The sequence below is a fragment of the Hippocampus bargibanti genome, linkage group LG17, assembly GCF_051943395.1.
Source record: "Hippocampus bargibanti isolate YZ-2025 linkage group LG17, ASM5194339v1, whole genome shotgun sequence".
Classification (NCBI taxonomy): Eukaryota; Metazoa; Chordata; class Actinopteri; order Syngnathiformes; family Syngnathidae; genus Hippocampus; species Hippocampus bargibanti.
In genome coordinates, this window is record NC_142750.1 from 12960446 (window position 1) to 12969406 (window position 8961).

General features: G+C 44.1%; 1 protein-coding gene across 2 annotated transcripts in view; it reads right to left on the minus strand.

Annotated features, from left to right (window-relative positions):
* The window catches only part of gcgra (glucagon receptor a), a 55310-nt gene extending 50280 nt beyond the window's left edge, over positions 1-5030 (minus strand). For both annotated transcript variants that reach the window (XM_089019118.1, XM_089019117.1), the window contains exon 1: positions 4764-5030. The gene's annotated coding sequence lies outside the window, so the exon portion shown is untranslated. The remainder of the gene's footprint in view (positions 1-4763) is intronic.
* Between the last annotated feature and the right edge of the window lie 3931 nt (positions 5031-8961).

Genomic DNA, 8961 nt, shown 5'->3' on the forward strand with positions numbered 1-8961 from the left:
TACTGTGTTGCAGAAATAAAAGAAATAAAAAGACACATCCACGCGTCTCGTCTTCATTAATACAGCAGCATCGTGGAGATGAAGACAGTCACTGTTGTGACACCCGTAACATTGGTGCCGTGACCCGTCGATCACAAGTGACTCTCCACTTCGGACCGGGACCGCGATGCTGCACAGTGTCTTCATCCCATCACTCGGTGGACGGTGTGTCGACCCCGTTCTTTAAATTGTGTGTTTATTGTCTGAGCTGCTGTTTTGCAATTGTTGTGCTTTTTTTTTTCCTGTAAGTTTTTTTTTGTGAAGTTTGAGAATGAGCTCCTTCCAAGGGACATTTAGCACACCTTTTAATAAGTGTATTGGTAGAGGTAGAGGCATCCCGACCATGTTACAGGTGTGGAGTCCCATCCAGAGTGATGTAGTAGAGGGGAATGGGCAGGTTCTAGCTGAGGCCACTTATGTTAGTGGGGACAGAGTTCCTTCCCAGACCCAGTGTAGTACATCTCAGACGAGCGCACAGACTCCTGACACACCAGTGACAGATCCCTTACCCCAGTCACCTGACGTAGTTGGTCAGATGAGTGACATAATTAGACACATTGGCCAGCAGCTGGCAGACAGCATTGTTGCACATCTCAGCCCAACACATAACGTCCCCATGCATAACACCTCATTCCCACATGACACGCCCATTGACACAACAACACAAAGTCTTGACTCATCACAAGTTCTGATACTACCGCACAGGAAAGTTCGCGAACCCCCGACTTTCAAGGGTGACCACACTGATCAAATGAATGTAGATGAGTGGGAAGACCTAATGAGGAACTACATAAGGAGAGCAAAAGTAGCTCCTGAGCATCAGGCAGAGGTGGGTGTCGAAGCTGGCAGCATATGACTTTGACTTGAAGTACGTCCCAGGGCCCAAGAACATAGTGGCTGATGCACTGAGTCGAGAACCCTTCGTTCAGTCTTGCGTGAGCCATCGCCTGGTGAAAGAACCCTACCAATACCTACTCAATGGAGTCCAAGGGGTCGTGAATGAGACTGTACAGGATGCTTTCCGTTTCACCACCAACTGTCAGGCTGTCCACATGGCTGGTGATCATGATGGAGAAGTTTCCCAGGGAGAAGCTCCTGATCAGTCTTCTGGAAGTGCAATTGATGCGCAGGAGGTGTCTGCAGTTTTAGACGTCCATCAGACTGGCGGGACCTCTCGACTCCCTGGAGCAACCCCATTGTCACTACAGCTACCTGAAGAAGACCCTTCCATTGTCATTCCCCATAGTCAGTTACGTGACCTGCAGCACCAAGATTCAACAGTCAGCCGAGTCATGTTCTATGTGCAGCGACATATGAGACCTACCAAACATGAAAGAGCAGCTGAGACGAGCTGTGTTCTTTTGTTGCTGAGGCACTGGAAGAAGCTGAAAGTTCGTGACGGGACTCTTTACAGAGTAAGGAAAGATCGCCACATGAACAGAAGAGTCTTTCAGTTCGTCATACCTGGGTCTCTGAAACACCAAGTCCTACATGGTGTGCATGACGCGGCTGGTCATCAGGGCTGTTCTCGGACACTCTCCTTGGCTAGTGAACGGTTCTTTTGGACAGGGATGGAGAAAGACATTACAAAACATGTAAGGCAGTGCCAGAGGTGCATCTTGGGTAAGACCCCCGAGCCAGACGCCCGGGCACCCCTGGAGAACATCCGCACTTCGGCTCCAATGGAACTGGTATGCATTGATTTTTGGACAGCAGAGTCCGGCGACAAGAAAACCACCGATGTCCTCGTCGTCACCGACCACTTCTCAAAGTTGGCTCTCGCCTTCCCCTGCAGGAACCAATCAGCAAAGCAAGTTGCCCGCTGCCTGTGGGACAAGTTCTTCTGCATTTATGGGTTCCCCAAAAGGATCCATTCGGATCAGGGAGCCAACTTTGAGAGTAGACTCATCAAGGATCTTCTTGAGATGGCAGGGGTGCATAAGTCCCACACAACACCGTATCATCCCATGGGTAATAGCATCGCAGAAAGATTCAACCGGACCCTTGGAGGGATGATCAGAACACTTCCCCAAAGTCTAGGTCCAAATGGCCACAAATGTTGAATATGTTGACTTTCTGCTACAACTGCACAGTACATGAGACGACGGGCTTTGCGCCATTCTATTTGATGTTTGGACGTGTCCCTCGCTTGCCCATTGACATCATGTTCCATCATGTCTTGGAGAACGCCAATGTTGTCAGTCACAATGAGTTTGTGAGCACCTTGAAGAGAGACCTTTCTGAAGCCGTGCAAATTGCTCAACAGCATGCAGCCAAGGAACAGACCCGCCACGCCCAGATCTACAACCGCAAAGTCAAGGGGTCGCCATTGGCTGTTGGTGACAAGGTGCTACTAGCCAATCGAGGCGAGAAGGGCAAGCGGAAGGTTGCGGATCGTTGGGAGTCAACCCCTTATGACGTGGTGTCTGTGAAGCCGTTGATCAATGTGTACAGGATCCGAGATGATGCCACAGGCAGAGAGAAGGTCGTACACAGGAACTTACTGCTCCCGGTTGACTTCTTGACATTCTCGGGGCAGGTGGAGCCTGGTTCGTGTTCAGAGGGGTCAGAGATGGACGCACATTGTGGGAGTGACAAAAGCTCAGTCCCTGATGATCAGGAGGACACTCAGCTGCGCACTGAGAACTGGGTCATGCAGTCTCCAGCTCAGACAGAGGAACATGAGCACTTCTCTTCAGAGCATGATTCCGCCGATGCATGTCGAGGGGATGTCAGTGAGAGAAGTCTGTCAGCAGGCCATGATATCCACACACAGACTGAACTTTCCACAGACCCGGTGTTTGACATAGCACGCTCGACCCCTGACTCACCCCCAGATGAGACTGAACTTGAGGCGGTAATTTGCACACAACCACAAGACACACAGGGCCCCATCAATTTCACGAGATGTGGTAGGACAGTTAAACCCCCTGACAGGCTGATATGTGAAATGTCCTATCAGAGAGTCGGGATGCCAACATTAATGTGGGTTTAATATGACCATTTGATTTTTTTTGGGGGTTTGTGCTGTGTGCCAATTGTCGCCATTATCTTTATGGCTTCTCAGTAACGGGTGTAGTTATGTGCTGTTTTGTGAAATGTAAATGGCATTTCTACTAGTCTGTGATAGGATGGGTTTTGAACCACCCTATTCCTTCACACTTCTGAAAGAAGAATTCCTATGATTGACTTCCTCGTACATCCTTGCCCGATAACCTTGTCTATTGTGCCTGTTGGTCTTTCTGTTGTCTTCCGTGTGTATGTTGCCTCACTTCAGCATAATTTAAGGGGGGTGTATGTAACGGAGTTGTGCACTTAGATTATTAAATTATGAAGGAAGTGACGCAACGGCGCACAGTGTGGCACTATGTCCCGCCCATAGTTTCCAGAACAATCTCGAGGAGATTCAGGGTGAGTCGCAATTTTCTGTTGGTCTTGATTAACGCGCATTTTCATGACAATATCTTATTTTGTTTCCCCTTTTTTACTGTCTAGTGTTATCTAATTAGTTCCCTTATTCATTTCGAGTTCAGATTACTTTTTGTGTCATTATTTACTTCACGTTTTGTCGAGTGGAACTTAGGAATATGCGCTTTTCTATCGCAGTTAATCACAAGACGAAACCCATGCGACTTCACCCATCCCTTCTGCCATACTGTGTTGCAGGTAATAATTGTTTCATTTCGTTTTTATTGAACAATATTTAGTTTCTTGTGTCGTGTTTCATTTGCCCGTGAGTGTCCGTGGCTGGTTGAACTGTGCGCCAGCCATTACAAGCGCACCGCGTGTTCTGCCGAGTCTCCGCCCATGATGCGTTCAGGGACATCTTGTAAATAACAGTGAACTTGTGTTGTATTCTCTTTTTCTGTAAATAACCACTATACGATCACACGTTGTTAATTCTGTTTTGTTATCTACAATGTTTTGCATTTGAGAACAATCTCGAGGAGATTCAGGTTAATCACAATCCCTTCTGCCATACTGTGTTGCAGAAATAAAAGAAATAAAAAGACACATCCACGCGTCTCGTCTTCATTAATACAGCAGCATCGTGGAGATGAAGACAGTCACTGTTGTGACACCCGTAACATATATATATATATATATATATATATATATTCAATAACAACAGATCCATGAAAAAAAAAAATATATATATATATATATATATATATATATATATATATATATATATATATATATATATATATATATATATATATATATATATTATTGAAGAGCTCTTATATGGAACAAACTATCAAATTATTGTCCAATTGTCACATCTTACAGCACAATTGGCTTGGATACTTTTAGATTGTAGAGGATAGGTGTGCCTAATAAAACGACAGTGACATGTTGTATCTCCAAATTAGTGGTATTTGTCTTACTCTTTGCAATGCAATAAAAAACGCTCGGTTGTGGGCAGCAGAGAATAAAACAAAAGCAGACAACCAGCATAGATATAGCAAAACCTATGAAACTGAGAACCAGACGTGTTTTCAGTGCTTTTTTCCCCCTTCTGTTGCCTCCACTCCCCGGCTGTAAACAACAGATAGAAACCGACCCGGGATATCGTCGCCTTTGAGCCCAAGTGATAAAGTCGACGCAGCAAGAGTCACATAAACTTCGCCTTTCCAAACCGTTACGAACCCGAAAAAATAAATAAATTACAATCACCATAACAATTTAAATACATGTAACAACAAAAAATATATATTTACCGGTTTTTGAGGGTTCGACTGTTTCGATCCGCGTCAGTTGGTCTCATCCTGAGAGCATGTGGCCAACAACACAAGAGTGGCTCCTGAATTCTAATCCCAAAACTTCTCCAGAACCCCCTCCCGCACACCCCACATCTCCCAAGAATCAATTATCGTTCGGTGTCACGCACCGCATCAAGTTAAAAAAAGTTTCATTTCTATTCAAAAGAGTCGTAGGGTGGTGGGGGCTAAAACATCCTAATTAACGCGGGTATGATTCTGCTGTTGATATCATACCACTGGAGTGTCCCTCACACTCCACGAGCTCCATGTACTCTTGATACGTCACAAGAGAGGGAGAGGGGGGGCTTATACATTTCGTGTCCGCGCGAGTGTGTGTGTGTGTGTGTGTGTGTGTGTGTGTGTGTGTGTGTGTGTGTGTGTGTGTGTGTGTGTGTGTGTGTGTGTGTGTGTGTGTGTGTGTGTGTGTGTGTGTCACATCACCCTGGTCTATTAATTGTGTAAGGCAAGGGTGTCAAAGTCATCTTTTGCTGCGGGCCACATAGTCGTTATGGCTTCCTCTGGGGCTGGGGGTGGGGGGGGGGGTGTTATGAATTTGCGGAAGCCATTAGAATGTTTAATCCCCTCCACAAATTACACATAAAGCACACAACAAATAAACTCATTCACTACCAGACGTGCAAAAATGTGTCCACTCCAGTGACAGGGTTTTTGTTATTGTCACTCGAATTCCAAGCTGCACAGAATATTGACTTTTAGGACTACATAAACATTCAATGAGAAGGTTTCTTCAGCCGTCATCTGTACTTTTTGAAGGTGTCGGACGTTTCGCCTCCTATCCAAGAGGCTTCGTCAGCGAACTAAAGTCTGACTGGTTGTATCGGCCATTTTTATATATCCCTAATGTCCAGACATGGCGGCGCCGGACACAGCTATGATAGGTCCCTACTCTCAGGTTGGGGGAGCAGAGGACCACTCCCTGTGGCCCCACTGATTGTTCCTACATTCCTGACTAACGACTGGCCTATTTGCCCCACTCCCACCGGTATCACCTCATCAGCATTACGAATCTTGCCTAACCTGTGTTGCTTAAGCAGGCTATTGTATGAACGATCCAAATTGAACCTCACCCCACCAGACCGGTTTAATGAAGGATTTAGTTGTTTTATGAGAATCGCTTCTTTTACCCCCCTTTCAAACCATCTCAAACCATCTTTAAAAGGGGGGTAAAAGAAGCGATTCTCATAAAACAACTAAATCCTTCATTAAACTGATCTGGTGGGGTGAGGTTCAATTTGGATCGTTCATACAATAGCCTGCTTCAAAAAGTACAGATGACGGCTGAAGAAACCTTCTCATCGATGGACCACTCCTGTACGACTGAGAGCTTACACAGACATAAACATTCAATGCAGCGTAAGAAACCTTAGACTCTCTTCTTTCATTAGAAAAAAAAAAATCATAAATTGTATGGGTCTGGTATTTTATGAGCTTGAAATGAGGGTGACTGTCCAAAATACAATGCAATACATACATACTGGTTTATATCGCGCTTTAACAACAGCTGAAGTTGGAACGACGCACTAAAATGGAAAAAGGGAAATCCTGCCCTTTGCGGAAGGGAAAAAAATATTGCCAGAGGCCATGGCCAACGCTTTATCGGCACCCGAACAAGAAGAATCAAAACCCGAACAAATTCTGGAATGTTCAAATTCATATTTTCAATTCCTGAATAAATTCATGAACGAAAGTGAATGTGATAATGAATAACTAGTTTACAAATTTGAAGTAAATAATAATGACTGCTATTGTGGTTTACATATGATCATTGGATATTTTGGTCCGGACTTTAGCAAGCATCATGGGATTTCGCAAGCTTGATTTGCTGTCGCGGTCCGATTAAAATGATATGGTGGGCCAGATTTGACCCACAGGCCTTGACTTTGACTCCTGTGGTGTCAGGTGTCCACGTAAAGCAGGGTAGTCCAATTCCTTTTTGTGACGTGTCACATGCATTCTGAGTCACAACCAGCAACCAGTTGACTCTTAATCCAAAACTTCTGAGTGACGAATTACAACGCATTGTACAATGTATTTTATTTGCTCTGCTACAAAAAAAGAAAGGAAAGCCGTTTGAAATCAGCTTAAAAAAATATCCAAAGCAATCACAGACTAAAATTTGCTCTTATTCAGTATTATCGTCATAAAAGAAAAAAATCCAATTTCCATCTCCAATAAATGGGTGAATGTGTTCGGAATCAATTAGTCCGAGGAAACTATTGCATCACGTGGAATTAATGGAGGAGGGCGCGTGGTGGGAATCCTCATTTTTCCCACTATGCTAGTTCCGAGGAACCCTACTAGAGTTGATGAACACTGGCAGTCCATTTGCTTTGAGACCCTTGAGCAATTCATTTATCTTGCTGCACATTTTGCTGACACTGGAGCTCAAATCTGCTCTTGTCACTGGAGGACCGTCGCTGTCAAACAATGTGTGTTTTGCTTTGAACTGTCTTTGCCGATGCGGAGTGATGCTTGCGTCCTCTCTTTTAAAAAACACACATGCTCTTTTGAACTTTGCCCATAAACAAGGTTGAACGACCTGGTTGTGGCCGAAAACCCCCACGGGGGCCGAACATCAGCTAAAATGCAGTCATCAGCAGGCGACCACTGAGTTAACATAGAGAATAATTTGCATTGCTCACGGTGTGTCCTCTTTGAGGCTTTAAAAAAATAAAGTCTGAAAAAACTGTTCCTTTTAAGGCTTAGTTTGTTTGTATGCCAGATCAAGTGCTCTCTCATGGGACGTTAGGAGCCTTGGAGCCATTAGTTGGTTGTATTTTTTCTCTTGTTTCTTTTCCTTTTTTTAGCTTTAAGAAGAGCCATATACTGTAGGTTCTCCAGAGAGTCCCGTGAAAAGTGTATGCTACATGACAGTGACGCTTAAATAACACAAGCCAATTTCTAGATGTAAAAATAACTTCAATGAGCCCTCCGGGGATCAAAATGGCCGTTTTCTAAACCAATGAATATAAATGTAGCCTGATTTCACGATCTGCTTATGACGAGGCACCTTTTAATTGAGATGTTCACAGCATCCTCTCAATGTTCTCAAGAGTAATGATATGTCAGTGGGTCGTTGTTTAAAAACACCCACACTCTCCCCCACCGCTACGCAGTCAGCAAATAAATGAAGGACATATTATTTTCTTGTTTACAACACTCCTTGAGATGAAGCAGTCACGTGATGTTAAGAAAATGACTGTGCAAGAGCAGAATTTCCGTAAACACAGGAGGACTCTGGACAGTCCCAGAAATGACAATCAATCAATTAATCAATGCTCTTTTCCAGGCTATTTACACAGCTGTCACAGAATCTGAAATTTCCAGTTCTTTAAGAAAAAAAATTCCTTTAAGGTCCAGGTGTGTTGGGAAGACAGCTAGAACATTAGTGGTATGTAGTGTATTTCAGAGCAATGTCGTTCACGATTGATAGGTAGGGAAACTTAGTTCGGCTGTTCATTTTTACAGAGAGTCTTGTCTTTACCTCCTGTGACATTTCAGAACACTCCACATGTACAAGTGTACAAGTACAGAGAGTCTTGTCTTTTCTTCTATATAACACGAGCAGTTTAATGCATTTTTTCCAAGTCCAACAACAACAGTATAAAGCGTTGCTGAAAAAAGGGATCTGAAACACACGGCTGAAAATCCCAAACAAATAATAAGTAAAATAAATTGGTCCCAAATGTTTTAACATTAAAAGCTTTCATTCATACAAATAAAACGACCATAATCCACTTTTCTTCTTCGACTCTGCTCTTAACGAATGAGACTGCTGCCCTGTTTTGTGTTAATTGTCCTCGGGCGCTATCGAGTGGTCACCCAATATAGGTGCTTCTTTGTATTCTTATTCCCTCGTTAAAAATTCGATTTAAAACATGAGATTCATCACCCAAGAAAGAACGACGGGATCCTAGTCGTTCCCCTTCCTTCTTGTCATTCCACCTCCTCCAATTAGTCACGAGGACAAAAAAGCGACGAGATTCAGTTTAAGTCATTCAACTGCCGGAAGTGATCTCGCTGCGTGCGCTAACCCAGCAACAGCCGATTGCATTGCGATAGTGATGGGAATTCCAGCTCTTTTCAGAGAGCCGGTTCTTTTGGCTCGTCTCACGGAAAAGAGTTTGTGTCCCAC